Source organism: Panthera leo, chromosome B1, assembly GCF_018350215.1.
Source record: "Panthera leo isolate Ple1 chromosome B1, P.leo_Ple1_pat1.1, whole genome shotgun sequence".
Lineage (NCBI taxonomy): Eukaryota > Metazoa > Chordata > Mammalia > Carnivora > Felidae > Panthera > Panthera leo.
The window spans coordinates 27145761-27168471 of NC_056682.1; the positions used below are offsets into that span (position 1 = coordinate 27145761).

At 49.8% G+C, this 22711-nt stretch overlaps 1 long non-coding RNA gene across 2 annotated transcripts; it reads left to right on the top strand.

Annotated features, from left to right (window-relative positions):
* The first annotated feature begins 131 nt into the window (after window positions 1-131).
* Window positions 132-22274, top strand: LOC122216865. 2 transcript variants are annotated; one of them, XR_006201162.1, is made up of 5 exons: window positions 132-746; window positions 4511-4628; window positions 4759-4893; window positions 6787-6847; window positions 21791-22274. It is a non-coding gene; the product is annotated as an uncharacterized LOC122216865 (long non-coding RNA). The 2 variants fall into 2 exon arrangements; XR_006201161.1 differs by lacking the exon at window positions 132-746 and adding an exon at window positions 2249-2327.
* Window positions 22275-22711: the final 437 nt, after the last annotated feature.

A 22711-nucleotide genomic window follows, 5' to 3' on the forward strand; every position in this document is an offset into this window, starting at 1 on the left:
CGTGAATGGAGCGCGGGACGCTTGCGCCCAGTCATGGGAACGCGACGTCACAAAGAGCAGAGTAAACAGGGCGCTCGGCGCTCGCCTTCAGGCCCATTCATAAAACCGAGACCTAGAGGAAGAGGGAGGCGGCCTCCGACCGGCAGGCGAGCGGCCGCGCCAGGACTTTGTGAATGGAACGCGGCAGCGCCTGTCGCAGCCCGCCGGCCGGCCCCGGCCTCTTCGGCACGCGTCCCGCCCGGACCCTAGTGGCAGTCCAGCCATTCCTCCCCGCCGCGGCGATGCGGCGTTCGGCGTACGGAAAACGGCCCGCCGGGAAGCCGGCCTAACGGCGGCCGGGGCTCGGTTTTGGAGTTTTCATTCCTTTTTGCCCCCGTGCTTCCCCCTTAGCAGCCTCGCAGGTCTCCTCCCGCGAACCGAAGTGCAGAGGGCAGCGTTGCCCCGCTGCCCAGCGGGCATGGCCGGGGACCTCCTCGCCCGGGGCTTACGGAGTGCGTTCCGCCCGGCCGGTCGTTTTGTCAAAGCGACTCCTCAGACGTTAGCTTCTGCATTAGCGTGATCGATTTTCATCTCAAGCCATTAAATCAGCTTTATAGCTTCCCGAGAACGTGGGCAAGCCCTAACTTACAAGATGAAAGAGAAAAGCCCTCCTGCCCCGCAGCCCAGTAGTAGTGAGGTGTTGGGTTTGTTGCTTTACGACCCAGAGGGAGGCATTAATTGCCGGAATGCTGTTCCTATGGAGGAAGGTAGGGGTGCCACTCCCGTCCACGCTTCCTAAAGATGTTTATTGAATCCCGGTGGGGGGAAAACCCGACGTTTTAGGCTTTTGGAAAAGACTTCACCTCATCTTGCATGCATGTGAATTGTTTTCTCAGGAAATGACAGTTACGGTCTACATTTGGTGCGAGGCTAGACCCTGAGAAATTGACGCGTAAAGGATTGAATAAGTTCTGAGGGTGATTCAGGTTTCCATGCATCTCTCTTTCCAGGTCATGTAGCATTTTTCCCGCCCCCAGTTTTACTTAGGCATTTAATATCCCAGAGGCCGCTTTTGGCATAGGGTTTGCGCGCGCCGCGGTGGGGACACGACACAAGCCAAAAATTATTCGCCCGACATCTTGCCAAATCTTGTTAGTGAGAATTAACCAGCGAGCGGGGGAATTACAGGACTCGCTCGCGGCCCCGGTAGCAGCGGGGTCGGGCCTTCCATTCTGGGTCTCCCCTGGAAGCACGACCCAAGCAGCGACGGCCGCCGCGGGGTCCTTCCCGCCCCAAACTCGGCCTTCCGCTCCGCCTTTGTTACTAGCAGAGCGGTTCCCTGGAGCTCTCATCTCCGGGCCCCCAGGACCCCTCCTCCACTCCCCAGCCGGGCCTCGGGAGGGGGCCCCCCGGCTTCCGAGGCCTACCACCCGCGCTCCCCTCCTACTGCGCCGCGAATCCCCTGATACCCGGGCTCAGGTCAAGTAGGGGATCTTCCTTTTACCTCGGATTACAAAATGGCTCAGCACGGCACTGCACTGATCCGGTTTCTACTTAGCATTTAATAATTTGTTCATATAAATTTTTTGCAATTAATTTTGTTTTAAAAAGCACTGCATTTTTGATCACTTTTCGGTGCCTCCGAAATTTTAACGCCCAAGGCACGCTGCTGCTAATCGGAGCCCTGGAGGGGGCCACAACGGCGCACCGACCGAGGCCTCGGGGAGGCAGGCCCCTTGGGCGCCAGGCACTCCGGGTGGGGAGGTCAGCAGCCAAAGGCTCACTGCGTGACCTCTCCGTTGGGGAGGGGTTTGTACTTCCTCCTGAGGGCAAAGGGGGCCTGTGTCCGGTTTCTCATTTGCTGAGCGGCAGCAAGGCTCTGTCTAAACACTCGCTCTCACTGGTACACCAGGAGTGTGCGCCCTTTCCAAGAAGCCGCCCAAGTCCCGGAGGTCCGGGGCGGCCCAGGAACCCGGCTTTGCCCGGCCCGCTGACTGAGCGCTCTCCTGGCCTCAAGAAACGCCGACACTTTTATAAGGGCTTGAACGAGATTTCTCTTGGAGGAGCCTCTCAGTCGGAGGCAGGTCTGGGCTAATGTCACACGTGTCGCAGGAGCTGGGGAGCGGTCCCTGGGCCACACTGGCCGCGCTCAGCTAGCCTTTGTTTCCCCTGCCCGACCCCCGCCCAGCGCTCACGTGGCCGGTAAATAACCGTCAAATCCGGGGGAGCGGGGGGGGGGGGGGGGGGGGGGGGCAGGAAAATGCCCAAGGACAAAGGCTTGCTTTCTGCACCTGACAGTAATCCGTGGTGGCGAAGCCCATAAATCCCGCAGGCAATTCACAAGGAAGGTGGTGTGGGCGGGCGTGTGTGTGTGTGTGTGTGTGTCCACGTCTGCGTGCCCGCGCCTGCGCGCCCGCACCCTGGAGGGGAGCCGCAGCTTCGGACTTAATGTATTTAAGCCAGCAGCAGCTTTAATTGCAAATGCGAATGCCTGATTTTTGAGAGACTAATAAAAAAAAAAATTCTTTCCTCAACTTGGGAAATTCCGGAGCCTTCAGGCGTGTGAATTTCAGCAGATGAAATTTAAATTTTGTATTTATCCGGTTCTCTGTAAGCACCCTAGATAATTTTTTTTTTCATTTTTAATTTTTGGTATTGTAAGTGTGCCGGCCATTTGGTACACGGTTAAATGAATGCAATGTGAGAGCTATCTGATACCGGCTATAGAGACGTCAAAACTCCTCTCCAATTAATGTGCAGGCTGGGAGTGGGAAACAATCAGTTTACAAAGGAACCTCGTGAAACAGCTTGTCAATAAGGTAGATCTTGGAGAAAACAAAGGCGTTTGGCAGGAAGACATTGTTTGAATGTCATTTCAAAGTTAATTTAATTAAGGAAGGCATATCTGCAGGAGTTGGTGTGGGATTGCCCACGGAGAGAGATTTTATTTATATTCAGCAGTAACCCTCCGGGTGAAAATACTTTAAAAATTCGCTGTGACATGTAAATCCAACTTCTCTTTCATCAGACAGTCCTTAGACCGACCTTATTAGTCCCTGGCAGACCTGGCAAAACCCCTGCTCTTGTTTAAGAACATTTCTTTCCAATTAGGTTGTTGTGTGATCTGGGAATTTAAAGCCCAGAGTAGGGTCCCCAGAGAGGACTATGGCTTCTATTCTGGTTTCGATGCCAACCTCTGACTCACTGCCCTGTCCCAAAGTGCCTGAATAAAACTTGCCTGAAAACCCATTAATGAATGAATCAAGGTGGCATTGGAAAGAAAGGGTCTGTGGATTCCTCTTTCCTGAGCAGAGAAGTTACCTTGCTCATTACTCTCACTTGGAACGGAAATGATCTGCTTTGCAAGGACCTGTTGGTTAGGCTTCCTACATCAGCTGATTGGGAAGCTTCTCCTCTGGCAGTGAGAACGCTCAAAAGGACTGGAAAGCTGTCTTCATGCTCCTCAAAGCAGAAAAGTGTGTGTCCCCTGCATGTTCTTAGGCAACATACACAAATGGAATTGAGGCATGTCTGTCCTTCCCTGCCCACCTCTGCTCATCAAGTCAGAACTCAAAAGCAATGGAATGTTCTTCAGCATTTGGACTGAACATCACCAAGCAATGTCAAAAACATAGCCTCAAGTTTTAGACCTGACTTTGTCACATTTACTTTCTATGCATAATGCTATAGCACTTGCTAATGATTTAAAATGCTAGGTTTCTAACCTTAGGGTCTCTGAAGAAAGGTTTCAATACATTGCTTGGTTCATTAATCTATTTGAAAACTATTCAATCCAGGCTATGCTACCATGTGGCTTTGTGATCTTGGGCAAGACAATCTCCATGGGTCTCAGTTTCCTCATCTGCAAATGGAAGAGTTGGGGCAGGGCAGTTTTTAAGGTCTAGTCCATTTCCCACCCTGTGTGAATCTGCACAGGAGAGCCTCCTGTCAACCCCAAGCCCAAACCTCAGCAGCCTTCTCCTTTCCCTCCCCAGAGCCTGGCACACTAAATTCCCAAGACCAGGAACAGTCTCTAACTCCTATCTGGCCCTCTTTTGCTCATGGAGAGCAAAGTTGGTAGTTTTTATTTAGATGTTTTTTGTCAAGTGCTAATATCCCAAGTAGCTTGATAACATTTATTCAACAAACACATGAAATAAGGTGGGGGAAACAAACTTATCCAAAATACTGACTATAATTTCAAAGAGTTTATAATTCAGTCGGGCTACTCAGGGTGTGAAAGTCACCGTACGTTATTGCAAGGATCTAATAAATATCACTAGGGAAAAACAAATAAAATGCCAGGGGGATTCAGAAAAGAAAGGGATTGCACAGTGCTGCGGGATTAGGGAAATGGAAGGAAAAGGCCAGTGCGAATAAAATGCATTTCATCTACTTAAATGTTATCCTTGACTTCTCTGTTAGGTCCTTTTTTTTTTTTCTTTTTTAACTTTTATCCCACCTCTGACATTCATTCTGTCCTTGTGCCTTACATCTTTTCCTTTCATTTGTTAACCTCTCTCTTCCCCAGTGGTTTTGCCTGCTAAAAATAGATGAGCGATTGGTCTGAAGCTACAAGAGAGCCAAGATGATGCAAAAACTCTGTAGAAAATCTATGCCTTGGACAGTGAGCTGACCTTAGATGCCAGGTAACCTAAGTGTGGGCCTGACTCTAGTGACAGTGACGTCATCGCAAGCAAGTCAGTTGTTCTAGATCTTAATTTTACCATCTATAAAACTAGGAAAAATAATGTAATACTTACTTTTTTTTTTTTTTAGGACAACAAAATATCAAAATCACCTTTCTAAGGACCCAGCCTTGGTGAACATATTTGCCTAATCAAATGTCGAGTACATGCTCAGAAAAGATTTTTGGACTTATGAAATTATTTCTATAAAAATTCTTACCAAGAGGTAAACATGAAATCACATTTGTTTATATGTTTTATAAATCTTCTTTAATCGAAAGCAATCAGAACAGCCCCAAATTAAGACTATCACAGAAAATCTTGGACTTTGGGGCATTATTCATTAGAGAAACAGTAAAAACAAAACAAAACAACCAAGAAAACCTATGTCATTCTACCTACTTGCTACCATAGTTGCTACCTTAGCTCCAGATCACCATTATCCACTGATACCCCACATTCAATCTGCAGACGGTCCTGGGCATGGTCCTTCCTGCCCAGTAAGGGTGGGGAGTGTGTGTCCTTACTATTAGATGTTTATGCTATTCTTTGCTTCCATGTTTTGGCTTCATTGAGGTTTTATTTGTGTAACGGTTGGTTAACTCTCATCAAAACTGTAGGAGACGAAAAAAATCTTTACCCTCTTAGGTTTGTACCTGGGGCTTGCAAATTAAACTGACAAAGATAGGTTAACAAGAGAAAAAGCATTTAATTTTAATTGATGCTAGTTGGGGTTTTTTGTTGTTGTTCTTGTTTATTTTGGGTTTTGTTTTGTGGGTTTCTTTTTTTTTTACATGCACAGGGGCTTCACAGAGAAATGAAAACCAAAGAAGTGGTTAAACTTAAGGACTTCAATGCCATTTTAACAAAGGGTAATAAATTGTAGATAAATGACTAGACAAAGGGTGGTTGGGCTTCTAGGGCTGATAAGTTATGGAAAGACAACTAGGAAATCTATGGGAGGAAACTAACGTTAGATAAAGATTGTTTATTAAGATTTGTACAGACTCATCTTGGTGCCACCTCTGTCTCTGGTGGTTAAGGATTGTTCTCCCCTTCCTTATATGGAAGGAGCCACCCGCACAAGGGAAATTTATGTGCTACTTTTAGGCAGATGGGAAAGGGAACAGAGAGCTCTTCTTCTGTCTGTTGTTGTTTTTTTTTTTTTTTCAATTGCCTTCAGCTCAAAACAATCCTTATGCCAAAGTGGCATATTTGGGGATGCTGTATCCTGATTCCCTTGATAACCATATCACAGCTTGAGCAGGTACTGGGTAGTGCAAGGAAGGGTATCAGAGTTTCAATTTGAGCTTTGCTTGAGTGACAAACCGGTCCCACTTAGCCAATCAGTGGCTTTAGAAACCCTTAATCATTTAGAAACCCTGAAGTCCTTATTTCTGAGTTTTCAGGTAGACAGAAGGGAGAGGCCAAGAACCAACAACTCATGAATGAAAAACTTCCACCTTTAATTACCAATTTTAGCAAAAAGCAAAAGGCCTTTGACAGTGCAGGAGATTGATCGGTTCACTCCAGTTGAAATCATCGTTTTCTGGGGTCAGGGCATGAACAGCCTCTCCCAGCTGGATAGGATGCTCAGATTACCAGCCCTGCAAAGGAACCAAGGGAGAAGCAGAGGCGAGGGGGAGCAAAAGGTCTCTGCTCTCTCCCTCAAGCTTTTCCGTGGGCTGGAGTCCCCAGAAGCTCCTGCAGAATGACAGCCCCACCTGCCCACGCACCCTGGTCACGACACTGCCTCCATGTTCTGCGCCAGGATCTGCCCCTCCTACAGTGCAAATTCTCTTCCATACAACCTCATCTGCTGCTTAATCCAATTTTTGTTTTTTGAAAGAAATGATTTGGGCCAGCCGGCATCAACCTACAAAAGGAAAACAGCTAAACCTGCTCTATTCTTTTCCAGATAAGAATTGTCCCTCTCTCTACCTTTTCAGCTGCGATTAGCATAACAATCCCCAGGGGTTTGCTCACTGAGGGAAATACCCAGGGTTCTCTTTAAGCAGTGGTTAATTACATCCTGCTATTTATCCCATTGATTAGAGGTTAACTAATTTGCACCCAGCCAACTCCGTTTTTAATCTAATCTATTTCTCTTTTTCCCCAGACTCCTGGTGTCCTGTATCCTGTCTGTCACACAGTCTTCAACCTCCCTACCAAGGAAAAAGGTAATGAGAACGGTCTTCTCCTCCAGGTGACCAAAGGGCCCTTTTCAAAGCCCATCTGGATGCCCCTGCCTTGAACCTGAGCTATATCCTCTCCAGACCTGGCTTTCGTTTGGTGCAGTGGAAAAAGGCACAGGCTTTGGAGCCAGACAAATGTGGGTTTCTGTGCTAACTTGGTCATTTGGCCACCTGGGGAACTTTGGATGAGTTCTGACCTTTACTTTCCACATCTTCTCAATGGGAGTGTTACTAAATGCTTAGGCTAATTTGGGAGAGTGTCGTTCTTCAAAATTTATTCCCTTTCTTTTGGAGAATTTTTTAAGCTGGGAGATGCCTGTGAGGCAGCATTTCTGATTCATACATCAGAATCAGAGATGCAACTGGCAAAACTCCAGGTGCGTTGAAAAGCCCGGGTAGGTACAGTGTCGTCAGGCCAGGCTACTGAGCTGGCCCAGCTGTTAAGCCAGGTGTTTGCCCATCGGCCAATGTGCCACAAAAGGCCCCTGGATCCTTTCTGTTGCGTCCCGCTACCCTGGACTGCTCCGTGCTCCCCCCTCCCATCCCCCTCCATATGCCTCCACCCACCCCACGGATCCCCACACACATCTCACTGTATCAGTGAGAACTTCTGTGACCCCCTTCAGCAAGAAAGGCAACCCTTCCGGCTTCTGGCTTCCTCCAATCCTTGCTGCCTTGCACTCATTTCTTTCTTAACTGTTTTCTGCACGGTACTTCTCCTTCCACTAAGGAATGTGAGAAGTGCTCTTGATGCAACGGTAGCCTCCAATTCTACTCCTGGGCAAACTATCTGTCTTAGTTTGTTCAGGCTGCTATAACAAAATACCACAGACAGAGCGGCTGAGACAACAGACATTCATTTCTCCGAGTTCTGGAGGCTGGGGATTCTGCCCAAGATCACCGTGCCGGCAGATCTGGGGTCTGGTGGGGACCCGCTTTCTGGCTTCCAGGCGGCCGTCTTTCCATGGCATCATAACCGGTGCAGAGAGGGAGGACACAAGCTCTGGCCTGTCTCTACTTACAAGGACACTAATCCCATTCATGAGGGCTCCACCCTCAAGACCTAATCACCCCCCAGAGCCCCACCTCTTGGGAGTACCATCACCCTGGGAATTAGGGTTTCAACATATGAAGTTTGAGGAGACACAAACATTCAGTCTGCAGCAAGCTTCCCACTTCCAGCCGGAGTTTTCCTTATTTTCAATGGCAGAATTGAAACTCATCTTAGACATTGCAGCAAATTCACACGAAAGCCCCTGTCCATATCATGTGAATGGCAACACTGTAAGCTCTGTGCTTGAACCCTGACGAAACTCCTACAATCCTCAGGCCGAGCTCTATGCAGAACAAGTGCCGAGGCTCCTTGTATCGCCCCCCTCCCCCCTCCGGTCTCCCCCCCTCCCCCTCCCCCCAGCGCCACCTCTGTGTTTCGTTTGTGCTCCTTACGGTCTTTCACACACCCTGCAGGATTCACCTGCTCCAGCACACCATCACTCTTGCTGGCTTCTCTGCCCACCATTTCCTGCACCTTTTATGTGGTTTTGATGTTTGCAGCCGGGGGGACCCAGGACCACAGCTCAGGTGCCTGGAGAGACCCATCCAGACCCTTAGCCTCCAGCTAGTCCACGGGGCCAACTTCTCCTTGGACCCCTCTAGCTTGAGCAACTGTCCAAAGCTCCAGGCAGTTTCCAATCCTGCCCTGAAGAGGCGTGTGCTTTGCAGGAACTTCTGACCAAACTAGCTGCTTCCGCTCAGCTGAGGCGCACAAAGGCAGTCACATTGAAACAGGCTTATGTGTGTAGATGGCTGTGCAGAGCAGAACCCGAGCTAAAGGGTATACTTCCTGGCCTGAGGCATAAACACCACATATACTTTTTTTTCTCCTTTCATAAGGGATATTTTTCAGGCTTGTAATGAAGTGTGGTCAGAATGTATTCGCTTCTAGAATATTAAGCCAGGCAGAGGTTTTTTTTTCCTTTTTTCTCTTTTATACATGTGAGTTAAAGTGGAGTAAACAGAGCATACTGATAAATATTTTACACAAATGTCAGTGGATGTAATTCTAGAGCAGACATTTTTCTGGGGGATTTGGTGTTGGTTTAAAAGGAAAGGCAGGAGATCAGACTAGGTACCTTTAGCAGTAGCTTCACAGAGTTTGGGTTGGGAAAAGCACAGAAATGGTTTTTTAAATTTTCAGGATTTCCACTTGGAAGTTACCAAGGTTGAAAAATACCAAACTGCAGAATGCTGAAACTGTAGATTCTTTTGGTCTTCCTTACGAGGACCCCTGTTTCTGTGCCTGCTCTCCAACTGGCTGAAGAATCAAGAAAAAGTGTTGTGCGGGACACTTGGGTGGCTCAGACGCTTAAGTGGCTGCCTTTGGCTCATTTCACGATCTCACGGTTCATGGGATTGAGCCCCACATCAGGCTCTGTGCTTGGTTCAGATCCTCTGCTTCAGATCCTCTCTGTCCCTCTCTCTCTGTCCCTCCCCTGCTCATGCTCTCAATCTCTCAAAAAAAAAAAAAAAAAAAAAAAAGTTGCAGATGGGCTTAACCCTTCCTTGTAGGGCAGCTCTGACAAAGGCCTTTTCCTGTATGAAATCCCCCAAGATTTCAGAAGATAAAATGTGTATGTGTATCTCTGTGCGTGGGCACAAATACATATATGCACACGCATACCTGTATGCATGTGTTTGTATATACATACACATCTGCACAAGTGTGTGTATATACATTTTTTTTTTCTTCTTGAAACACCCATTTCCAACCTCCCTGTCCCTACCTGGGCTCATTTTTGTAAAACCTCCTTGTTCCGTCCCCACCCTTGCAATTCAAAGGGGCTTTCTTCCTCTTCTGTTGTATGTGTTAACTCCTGCTCGCTTGTGATAGGATGTATTCAAATTCAGTGCTCGCAAAATTCACAGACCGATTTTATTCCACCTCCAGTCTGGGTTTTCCCACATGTCGGTGCTTCTTGAGTCAGTTACCGCTCTGGAAGGTCAGCAGCGATCACTGGGTGATGATTGATGCGGGGTCCTTGGGGGTGGACAGGGAGGATCAGGGAGGATCCAGGAGTGAGCCGTCTTGCATTTCGTTCTCATCATTGCAGAGAAGAATAGTAGTTGCTCAAATGAGGCCCCGAGAAGAAGGGCCTGGACTCCTACCTGGCCAGTGCCTCAAGGTCAGCTCGTGCCTGTCATCAGGGAGGGTCTGTGTCTGTCTCTCTGAATCCCTCCTGTGCTTCTTCTAGTTCTATTGTGTGGGGTTTTTTTAAAGTTTATTTATTTATTGTGAGACAGACTGAGACGGTATGAGGGGAGGGGCAGAGAGAGAGAGAGGGAGAGAGAGAATCCCAAGCAGGTTCCACACTGTCAGCACAGAGTCCGGCATGGGGCTCGAACTCACGAAACCACGAGATCATAACCTGAGCTGAAACCAAGAGTCAGTCACTGAACCAACTGAGCCAGACAGGTGCCCCCACTTGTAGTCCTATTTTGAAAGGACTGAGCAACCTCTTCTGCCTACTTCTTGGATGGGGCTCCTTTCTGAACATGACTCCATGTCAAATACCCTGCCCAGGGTGTAGACCACAATGAGCACCCAGAAAATGGGGACCTGCTTTAGTCAGCTTGGGCTGCTATAACAAAGGACCACAGACACAGTGGCTTAACCAGCAGGAATTTATTTTCTTGGTTCTGGAGGCCTGAAGTCCAAGATCAAGGTACCGGCAGGGGTAGTTCCTTCTGAGGCCTCTCCCCTTGGTTCATGGGTGGCTGGCTTCTCTCTGTGTCCTCACAGTGGCCTTTCTTACTTTCCTCTTCTTATAAGGACACCAATCATATTGGATTAGGGCCCACCCTTATGACTTCATCTTAACTTAATTATCTCTTCAAAAACCCCATCTCCAAATACATACATCATATCCTGAGGTACGGGGAGTTAGGATTTTAACATATGAATTTTGGTGACACAACAGAGCTGCTGTTAACTCTTCCCAGAAAGAGGCTTGAAATCTTCAATATCATTCTTCTTGACACTCTCCCCAGGAGGTAGTTCTGTGTGGCTGAGAGAGCTCAGGTTCTAGAATCAGCCAGAACTGGATTTGAATCCCAGATTGGCCCTTTCTAGCTGTGTATCCTTAGGTCAGTTACTTAATGTTTCTGAGTTCCAGTTTCCTCTGCTGACAAATGGGACAAAACCCACACACCTTAGGAGCAGCCCAAGGATTCAATATAATGACGTAAAAGAGCCTGGCATGCTACCCGGTTCAAGACTCATGTCCCCTACCTTACCTCTTGACTCATTCACTTCTCTGAGGTCCCCAAGCACATGCCCATCTAGAGATCAGACAGGTACATTTATTTCTGACCAAGAGAGCAATTGCCTTCTGGGTCAATAGCTTATGCCCCCCTCAGGATATCTCAGAACCCCAAGGGAAGGATCTTTGTCTCCTGGGGCCCTACGCTGTTCCTGGATCCCACATGCACAACTGAACCTGCTTTGTGCTCCTGGACCTTCCCTCCAGCAGCTCCTTCCCCTGCTGGGCTGGGGGTGGGGGAGGGCTAGGGAGCCTCAACTCCAAGGGAGCTTGTCCCAGGGCAGGCAAGGGGAGGGCAGAGGTCTCCTGGTGGAGAGGCCAGTGTGGCCACAGACAGAAATCGAAATGCTCTAGCCTTGGATTGGGGCCAAGGCAAATCTGCTTGTACTAGGTTGTCAGATTCCGGGGATGAGCAGTTTCCCAGGCTGTGGAAGGTGACCCATGGCTTGTCAGGAGAGTCAGAAGCAATTGCTAAGAGCAGCTGAGGAGAGTGAGGGGGACAAGGGAGAGTGCCAGATTCGCTGGGAGAGCTTGGCTCTCCTTGCTTTAGAAGGCAGTGTATGGAGGACGTCCCTGAGGACAGGGAAGGAGTTTCTAGATCAGAAGGCGTGTTGCAGGGCTGCTGGAATCAGCACTTTCCAAGTACCACCACCCCCCCGCCACCCCCACCTCCCACCCGTTTCTCCCACGCTCTCCTGCTCTGTGGTCGCGGCTCTGGTGGGCAGCATTTCCTGGCCGAGGAACCGGGGGAGAGAAGAGGTCAGCCCTGGGAAGAGCATTGCCTGGGCACAAGGCAGCCCACTGGTGGCAGTTTTCTCTCTTGCCTCTCTTTTGCCTGTTCCTGCCCTTCCTAGCCTAGTTCCTAACTTCTCCAGAAGGTGCTGAAATGGGAAAGTTGACAGAGAAGCAAGTAGGATATGCTTGGCAAGGGTAGGAACTGTGTTAGAGTTATTTGGGTACTGTGTCCTTAAAAGTACCCCCTTTCTTGGGGCGCCTGGGTGGCTCAGTCCGTTGAGCGTCGGACTTCAGCTCAGGTCCTGATCTCAAGCTTCGTGAGTTCGAGCCCCGCATTGGTCTCTGTGCTGACAGCTCAGAACCTGGAGCCTGCTTCCGATTCTGTGTCTCCCTCCCTCTCTACCCCTCCCCTGCTCGTGCTCTGTCTCTCTCGCTCTCTCTCAAAAAATAAATAAACATTGAAAAAAAATTAAAAATAAAAAAGTACCCCCTTTCTTCCCAATGCAGCAGAAAAGAGACAAAGGTTGGGTAAACACTGGTCATTCCATAGCCCAAGCATCTGCCGGAAGCTCCGCTGGGGAGCGGGGAAGAGAAGTGGTGCACAGGCAGAGGAATCCCCAGCCCTCTCCGTACATCCATGAAGACGCAGATGTCTCTTGGCCCCACCATCTCCCACCAAAACGGGTGGTGCGTCCACAGCCTTTTCCCCACACTGCTGCGGGATTAACTTTCTTAAACACAGCTCCGATCGTACCTCTTGGTTTTAAACGTCTGATGACTCTATTGCTGGCCACGTTCAAGGAGTCTACCCCGAAACATCTGCTTCCTCTCCCAACATCTTTGACCCTTTGTCCAGAGTCACCCTTTGCTCTGTGTCTTCCTTGGATGTGCTCTGTATTTTCTCACCTGAGCGCTTTGGCTCACACGTGGCCTTCTCCCGGGTCTCTCGAGACAGCCGAAGAAAGCGCGCGCCCCGCTCTGCGCATGCGTGGACGAATTTGCGCGCTGTGTGATTCCCGGTCCGCTCCCACCAGGGACTCATGGAACCCATCGTGGGTCTGTTTGACGGGCACCCCACATCCGAGTGATGCAAAACGAGAACAGTAACCCGTCTCAAGAAGAGACTTCAAACTTCCCTTTTGAGTCAACTGGAAATTTGGACAAAACTTCTGTTGACATTATATCTACCCCTTTCACTTTCGGTTCACGGAGACACACTGACATTTCTGAAAGGATGTGGCTCTTCCTAGTGTGGCAAACGATACATTCATGCCTATACACTTACAGGCATGGTCTTTGTTCCTTGTCGTGATCAAATGCTCTGTTTTCTTGATTCTCCAGCCAAAAGTAATCCTCTTTTCTTTTCAACTCTTTCAGCACTCCATTTTTTCTTGATCCAGTTAACAAACACGCAGGCATTGTTATTCTACCAGGCACTGTTATTTGCACCGGGTGGTGGTGGTCAGCAGGACCAATTTATTGGTCAATAAATTACGATGAAAATCCCTGACTTCGTGGAGCTTGTATTATCTACAGGTAGACAGGCCCCAAACACAAAAAGCTAACGTGTATAGTATGTTACAGGTTGACAGGTCATGGAGAATAAAACAGGGATAGAGCTACGGAGTGTGGGAGGATGGTAAAGCTTTTAAATAAGAAGGTTTTGTAAACTAGACCTAAGCTGGTTTGTGTCTGCTCAGTTCTTAGGTTCTTTTTGGCAGATGATGGTGGCCACGAAGAAGTCTGAGGTACGTGACGGTTGGCCATTCCCCCACAATGTCACCATCAGGAAATCTCAAACCGGATTCTGCTTATCACATCTATTAGCCGAGTACTTGTTCGCAAAGCAGGCCTGACAGCATTCATAAAACCTCAATTCCCAGCGACCTTTCACGTTTCCAAGGTTCTCTGCCTTCCAGTTGGGACCATACGCCACAGATTCTTCCAAACTGGTATCTGATGATGGGGCAGGGTAGGGAACAAGTGTCTCCTAGTGGGCACAGGTTACAAGCCTTACTGGATTCGTATGCCCTGTTTATGTATCGTAGCAAACTGAGGGAGCCAGTCCGCAGAGGTGACTTTAATTTTACCTAAGAAAGGCAATTCTTCAATTTTACCTGTTGCTTAACAGGTTTGTAGTTTCTTTTTTTATTTTATTTTTTTTTAATGTTTATTTATTATTGAGAGACAGAGAGAGACAGAGCATGAGCATGGGAGGGGCAGAGAGAGAGGGAGACACAGAATCTGAAGCGGGCTCCGGGCTCTGAGCTGTCAGCACAGAGCCCGACGCGGGGCTCAAACTCACGGCCCGTGAGGTCACGACCTGAGCCGAAGTCAGACGCTTAACCAACTGAGCCACCCAGGCACCCCAACAGGTTTGTAGTTTCACCAATAAAGACCTTTTTTTTTCTTTTTAATTTACTGTGCTAATTAACAGTGTTGGTCATTGCTTGAGATGGGGCAACAGAAACTCTTGGAGCACCTGCCGTGGAGTGTGGCCTTTGCCAGTGGAACGCCAGCTGAGCATCCCTGAACCGTGCGTTCTTGATTGCCCACGAACTGACCATCTCTAGAATTAAACTAACGGGCACATCTCTCATACACCACTGACCATACTGAAGTATTTTAAAGTAAATTACAAGTGTCATAACTGGCGTTGAGGGAAGATCATTGGGAAAGTGGCCTGTGGAAAGACTTGAAGGTGGTGGAGGGGTGAGTGTGCAGCTTTGGGAAGCATTCAAGGCTGCGAGAGTAGTTAAGTCCGATATCCCTGAAGCAAAGTGTGCCTGACCTGTCTGAGGAACAGCAAGGAGCAAGGAAGCCAGTGTGGCTGGAGCCGAGTCAAGGAGGGAGGGAGAGAACAGTAGCGCGTGGTGGCAGAAAGGTGATAGGGCCGCATCGCCCGGAGCCTTGCAGGCCATTGTGAGACGGGAGCCGCTGGAGAGTTCTGCGCAGAGCGGTGACGTGATCCGGCTCAGGTTTTCACGAGACCAATCAGGTCATCTTCTTGAAATAAACTGATGGGGACGAAGGCCACGGCAAGGTGACCAGCTAGGGACCCGTTGGAAGAGGCCGGGCGAGACTGGCCAGAGCAGTGAGAAGTGGTTGGAGTCTGTATATACACTGAAAACAGAGCAACAGGGTTTGGTGACAAATCGGAGGTAGGGTGTGAGAGAAAGAAAGAACTGCAAGTGAACTCAAGGTGTTTGAGCTGAGGAGCCAGAAGGCCGGAGTTGACATTCACTGAGATGGCGGGACTGAGAGGAAGGAGGTGTTGGGGAGGTAGATCAGGATTTCTGTTTAACAAGTTTGAAATGTGGAGTGGAGATGCGGACTATTCAGCTGGATACAGGAACTTTACGTTCAAGAGAGAAGGATAGGCAGGTGTTCTCAAGTTGGAAGTAATCAATGGAGAGGTGGTGCTTAAGGCCATCACTCTGGACAAGGGGGTCCAGGGAGTGAGGTAGAAAGTAGACAAAAAAGAGAAGAGGTCCCAGGATCAAACCCTAAGACTCCAGCAGTAGGAGGTCAGGAAGATGAGGAGGACTTAGCCAAGTCTAAGAAGGAGCCACCAAGGAGACGGGAGGAACACCCGAAGATTGTGTGTCCGGGGAACTGGGGGAGGAAAGTGAGCAAGGAGGAGGCGGTGATCCATTGTGACGATGAGGACAGAGATCGGAGGTTTAACAACACGGAGGTCACCGGTGCCCTCGACGGGACTCCACCTTGGTTGAAATGGATGCAAGAGAGAACGGGACGGACGGACAAAGTTGAGGCAGTGAGTATAAAAACCACCCTTCCAATCAGTATTGCCGAAAAGAGCGAGCAAAGAATGGGAGGTAAGTCGCTTTAGGGTGCTCTTTACTTTAAGTCGATCCCATATTTCCCGGTCATCTAACGTGTGCCAGGCATGGGTGCCAAAGGAACGGAGCCGAACCCCTGGGAGCTACCACCAACAGCCACAGGCATCCTAGTGAAGGATCGCACCAGGCTCTCTGGGAACAGAAAGATGCAGAGACAGCTGCGAGGGGAGTTCGGGGAAGTGACATCTGACCTGGCCTCGAAGCCAGGGTGGCGGTTGCCAGGGGAAGAGAGTCGGGGAAGAAAGCCATGCTCAGCAGAAGGGAGAGTTGTCAGGACCTGAATCCGAGGTGCTTGGAAGGAGCCCGGTGGGAGCTGAGTCTAGTGAGGTTGAGTAGGCCACGGGGGTGACGGCCTCGCGTGGAATTGGAACTTGTACTCGGTGGTCAGTGAGAGACGCTGCTCTAATTTGCGTTTTGGTACGATGCCCCGGGGGAGGGGCAGCACAGACTGGAAGCAGAGACACGGGTGAGAACTTTTTGCAACAGGCCAGGCAAGAAACGGCGGGGCCCCAAGTAGGGCGGATGCCTTGCGGAAGTTCGGGAGGGGAAGGATGCGGTGAAAGCCACAGGACCCAGTGACAGACTGAGACGGGGACCAGGGGAAAGGGAGGCACGAGAGGGAGGCATGACTCAAAGTTTTCTGGCTCCAACGAAGTGAGATGGGTTGGTTAATCTTTATGTCTCCACACACGATAGAATCATGAAAAATCGCTCTTGGTTGTCTGAATTAAAATATGGAAACCCTAAAAGACAGTTTTGAAATTAGTTTGTAAGAAATCCACCCCCTCCCACACCCCAAAATGTCCTGGTTCACAGAGACTGTCGGCAGGGGTTCAGGGCAACTGGCCACCGGCCACCACGGGAGAGGCCGCGCCCGGAGCCGGGGCGCTCACAGCCTCCGTGAGGAGCACAGAGAGCCTCGCCGAAGAACATTCCAGACTCACAGAATCCCATGGACAACGTGTGATGCAAAGCGTTATCTTTCGAGGTTCAGATGAACGTACTCGGGGAGCTCGGAGAAGAGAAAGACCCTGACGAGGCATCTAATTAGGCCCTGAAGGGTAGGAGGGGTTAGGAGAGATGTAATCATAATTACAAATATTTATCAAGCATGCACTGCATGTCAGTCGCTGTTCTAGGTGCTACGGGAGCCCAGTTAATCCTCACAACAGGCCTAGGAGGTAGGTCCTGCAATGACCTCCCCAGTTTACAGAGGAGGACGGTGAGGCACGCAGAGTTTGGGGCCCCGGGGAGGTTCCCGGGAGGAACGTGCTGCTTCGCAGAGTCAGGGTTGTGACTCCGGTGTCTGGCTCTGGATTCTTACCCTTGTTCCCCCCCCCCCCCCCACCCCATGGCTCCCAGGTGTGTACAAGTGGAGAACAAAGATGACTTAAGGCAGCTCGGGAGTGAGTTTGGGGTGCAGCAACCCCCCTCACCAGGCCCAAGGGAGCCGTACTGGGCAAAGCCGGAGGTGATCTCTGCTGGGCTGCTGCGGGGTCGGGGGGAGCCTTGGCAGGCAGCTCTCCTTAACCCCCACAGCTGGTTGCCAAGGAGGTACTTCTTGACCACAGAAGCCACTGGGGAGAAGCAGAAGGGGAGAAAGCCGAGAGCGGGCCGCAGTTGGGGACCGCAGTCACCGGACCCCCCAAACGCTAGAATGGTGGGGGTGAGGAAAGCGGGGTAAGCGCTAATGGGCTTAGCAAACAGGACAGTGGCAGGACGCCAGGCCTGCAAAAGGTGCCTCCCAAGAACAAGTGGGTCCAGGCCCCTTAGCATGGCTGGGGGAGCTCGGGATGGGCCCCCTTTCAGCTCCTGAGGGGCCTGAGCGAAGGTGAGAGCTTGTCTCCCAAGCCGAGTGAACGAAGCTTCTTTCCGCAGCAGGTTTTTTCCCCTCCTTTTCATCACATCCTCTGGAGCTGAAGGAAGAAAAAAGCCCAAGAATAGTGCCATGTGGGAGAGCGCCCTGTGCAGGCCTTTGATCCCCGCTTCTGTCTTACATAACCGTCCCGTTCTCCTTCCGGCGCTCTTCGGCTGAGGCCTCCCGTGTGTCTGTCTGTGCGTTTCTGCCCTGAGCACCGGCCCAGAGGGGCCCCCCGCCCGCGTCACGGCTCCTCCGTGCAAAGTTCCTGACTCATCCCAGCCCCGAGCACTGCACGGCAGCCTGCTGGCTGCCTGGCCCGGTCACTCGGCCGCCTCCAGCGGCCGGCCCCGAATGGCAGGACTGACTTTCTAGCTCCGCTCCGCAGACAGGCCCGGCCACAGACTAGTGGAGACCCCAGACTAGTCTCGCGAAGCAGGCAGAGCGGCAGCGTTACCCCATTCGTGGTACAAATTCTTCATGACTCCCGAACGGGCCAGGGGCTGCCCTGGGTGGAGCAGGTGGAGCTGTGAACCGAACAGACAAGAAACTCTGCGCCCCAGGAATTCACATTCTAGTGCATGAGTGATTGAAGTTAGCCAGGTTCTTAAGAATTCGAGGCTTCGGCCGATGTTACCCTGATGGGCATTCCGTCATCCTGTGTCCTGTGTCCCCACCACTGCCTCCTCCCCCAGCCGTGGCCCCCCTCCCCGTCCGGGTCACCATGGGTGTTGGCACTGATTGCAGGGCGAGGCTAAGGTAACGTTCAGGTCTGCGGGCCCCTGCTACCCTGCGTAAGCTCCCGTCACGGCCCGGAAAAGGCACAGGCTTCCCGAGTGTCAGCTTTGGGGCGGGGCTTGCAAGGGGAGACTTGAAGTCTTGTTCGGCCAGATGGGGACAGAGGTGACTCACAAAGGCCATCCCAGCGATTGCTCAGAGAAAACTCCTACTCAATTGGAACTTCGGTTGGTCCAAAGTGGGGAACCTTGGAAACGCGTGTTTGTGAGCATAGCTTGGCTGGTGGATTTGGAGAAACATTGGAGAAAACATTCTGGAATCCATGGTCTTCGCTTCTTCTGCTTATTCTTTGAGCTGCAAGCAGGGGGATGGTCACAGCATGCCACGATGCACCATAATGTCACATCATCTGGAAAATGCCCTACGTTGTGTCCAGTAAGGACACAAAGCAGGCAGTAAGTGCAGTGGAACTGTACTGGGCATGCCACCTGCCCAATATTCTCTCTTTTGGCCGCAGGGGCATGATATTCCTGTGGGGAAACATGCTTTCTCTCAATTTGGGTGGGCTTGTCAATCAAGCTGGCTGCCTTCAGTGGGCACAGCCACCAGGCTGGCCTATCAGACTGTCTTTCTCTTGAGCAGACATGAGGTCAGCTGGCATGGATTTGTCTCAGTGGGCCTGTTGATAAGATTCTGCTGCTCAGATCCCAGATGGCTCTGATTCCTATCCTTTTCGAACTTGATTATTCAGTGCTGGAAGCTACCCTCTATCTGTCCAATACATTCGTTTTCTTGCTGAGATTATCCAGAGTTCTTTTCTGTCGCTGGCAACTTTAGACCCCTAAGTATTAAGAAAGCTAATCAGAGCCTTGTCCCCGGACCTGATCCTGCACAGGGAGAGGTTGACATAGAACCGGTCAGGCTGACAGGGACCTTGGAACCTGCTTTCCCCAGTGACAGAGAAGGCCTGGAGAGAGGAGGGTCCAGCTAGCCGAGCGACTTACCTGCACTGTGATGCCTGTCGAGTAGCTGGCCTGCCCCCACCCTTCTGCCGTGTGATCAGTGTTGCCATGAAGAAAATCCCTTCATATTTTGGACTGGAGTTTCCAGAATGTTCTCTTTACCTTGCCCGAGTCCAGAGGGGAAGGGAGGTGGTTCTTCTCAGTATTTGCCTGCATCTAGCCTGGCCTCCCAGGTCTGACTCCTTGTTAGGTCAGACTCCAACTTGGCTGTCTCTCCTTCCTGGCCTTTCCCCGTTCCTCCAGACCAGCTCGGCCAGGAGCCCTGGAGCTCCATCAGTGCTGGAGACAGAGTGTTCAGCAGAGAGGAAAGAACCAGAACTTTAAGCCTGCCAAACCCAGCGGCTACAGCTCAGCCACTCGTGGCGACATGGTGGTGCTCATGACTGCACCTCCAGTGGAGGCCCCGAGTGAGTGCTCAGAGTGGTGGCTCTCCAGTGAGCCTGCTCCTGAGAACAGTGGGCTATGTTCTTCTGGATTGTCATAGCACCCCATCTCTGTACCTTCCTGAATGCTTCACTCATCATTTGTGGTTAAAAAAATTTTTTTTTACGTTGATTTATTTTTGAGAGGCGGAGAGAGACACAGCGTGAGTGGGGGAGGGGCAGAGAGAGAGGGAGACATGGAATCCAAAGCAGGCTCCAGGCTCCAGGCTCCGAGCTGTCAGCACAGATCCTGACGCGGGGCTTGAACCCGCGAACCGTGAGATCATGACCTGAGCCGAAGTCAGACACTTAACCAACTGAGCCACCCAGGTGCCCCATCTTTTTTTTTTGGTTTTAGAATCTGCTGCTCCAGAGGGTGTCAAATCCAGCTTGGAAGACCATCTAACAGCGACGTTTTAAGAAGTTCCAAGTTCAAGATGGGAAGTTCGGCTAAATGAACCCTAAGATCCCTCCTAACATTGATTATTCTTTTTTTTTTTTAAGTTTATTTTTTGAGAGAGAGCTTGAGCAGGGGAGGGGCAGAGAGAGAGGGAGAGGGAATCCCAAGCAGTCTCCACACTGCTACCACAGAGCCCCATGCAGGGCTTTGAACCCACGAACCATGATGTCACGACCTGAGCTGAAATCATGAGTCAGATGCTTAACTGACTGAACCACCCAGGCACCCCTAAGGTTTGGTTATTCTATATCTATTTCTTGCCTTTGGACTTTTAAAGGATTTTTTATTGTAAATTTTTCAAGCATATGGTAAAGTACAGAAACAATACCGCAAACAACAAATACCTATGTAACTAACACCTAATGGTCAAATTTCTTTTTATTCTGGACACAAATAAACCCTGTGCAGACTTGTTTCTTCTTTTTAATTAAATATTTATTGAGATATAATCCACATATAATGAAGTACAGCGATTTGAAATGTACAGTGTGGTAAGTTTTGACCACTGCGTACTTCTGTGTAACCATCACCCCAGATAGGACAAGATATAGAATTTTCTCTCATGTGTCTTTTTCAGTCAATCCCCCCTGCCAGAGGCAACCACTGTCCTGATTTCTCTCACAATAGATTAGTTTTGCCTGTTCTAGAACTTTATATAAATAGAACCGTACAGAATGAACTCTTTTGTGCCCGGCTTCTTTTGCTCATCATAATGTGTTTGGGATTCTTCCATGATGTTGCAAATACCGGTAGTTCATTCCTTTTTATTTCTGAGTAATATTCCATTGGATGACGATACCACAGTTTCTCTATTCACCTGACAGTGGACCTTTGGATGACATATTTACCCAAGATAAATGAAAACATATGTCTATAAAAAGAACTGTATAAATATATTCATAGCAGCTTTTCTCATAATGGTCCCAAACTGGAAACAACCCAAATGGGCATTCTATTTTTATATGAGCATCTTCTCCCCTAGACAATGAGGACAGGATGCTTACCTAATTCATCTGTGCACCCCGACAGCATTTTGAACATATAGCAGCTGAATCAGGAAGTCTTTGGGTGAAAGGCAAAGGAGGATAGAGTTCTTCAAGCTCGGTTCAAGAGGTGAGGTGTAAGGCAACTTTAGATCCCTAGGAGTAAGGCAGAAGGTTAGCCAGAAAAATGTGGGTGTTAGTTCATACCAGAGCATCGGTGCTAACTAAGCACAGAGCCCGGCAGAGGGCAAGTGTTCAGAACACATATGAATGAAAAAAAAGAAGTAAATAGGCTGTCAGGTCTTCTTGCCATGGGGTCATCCTACCTTCCACATCATCCTTGCTACCCGGAAAGGTACAGCTTCCAGGCTACAGAGTCAAAGGAACGGTGTCAAACAGGGGAAACCGGTCCAGGGGAGGGCTCCGGAGATAAGGATGAGGGGGTTAAGAGTTTCCAGAGTAAAGTTAGAATCAGATTGGGTTCTTGCTCTTGTCCCCAGGCCCCTTCCTTGTCTCTTTTATTCTTAGGTACCGGTAGACTCAAGCACAGGACTCCTCCCTTCGGGATCAAGAAATTCACCTGGAGAACCCCGGGGAAGCCCCCAGGTCTCAGAAGCACTGCCTCTCTCACTTCGATCACCGCTGCTTCAGGCCGACGCTTTCAGATCTTCATAAAGGCACCGAACAAAGCCAGATGATGGACAGCTGTTCAGTGACCCAAGCCGGGGGCGCTGACCATTCAGCTCTTCAGGAAACCAGATGCTTGGCTGTGGCTTGGAAGCTGGTTTCACAAGGGGGTATAAAATGTGTTTCAGTGTATTTGTTACAATGCAGGGATAAATATATTTCCTTAGATGACAAGTAATAAAAACTTCAAGTCTTTCTCAGGCCGCAACTAAAGGTTTCAAGAGAAGTGTGGAGAAGAGAAGGTTTACTGGGAACTCTGCCCCAGTGTGACTCTTTTATCACAAAAGGATTAGTATAGGGGCACCTGGGTGACTCAGTCTAAGCGGCCGACTTTGGCTCAGGTCATGATCTCACGGCTCGTGAGTTCGAGCCCCGCCTCGGGCCCTGTGCTGACAGCTCGGAGCCTGGAGACTGCTTTGGATTCTGGGTCTCTGTCTCTCTCTGCCCCTCCCCTGCTCAGCTCTGTCTCTGTCTCCGTCTCTCTCTCTCAAAAATAAATAAACATTTTTTAAAAAATTTAAAAAGGGTTAGTATAGAAGGATCTAGAGATTGTTATGTATGATACCTTAACTCTAACACGGCCTGGAACCCACAGGCACTGAAGCTAAGTGGATTGGGGGTGGGGGTTGGGGAGGACACTAGGATTCCAAACTCCTTCATTCTTCTGGTTCTACAGCCAGCTGTTCATAGGACCTGAGGTAAGCCTGTTGGCCTCACCACTATAAACACATTTGGGGGGAACGCTCACAGCAATCTCTTGCA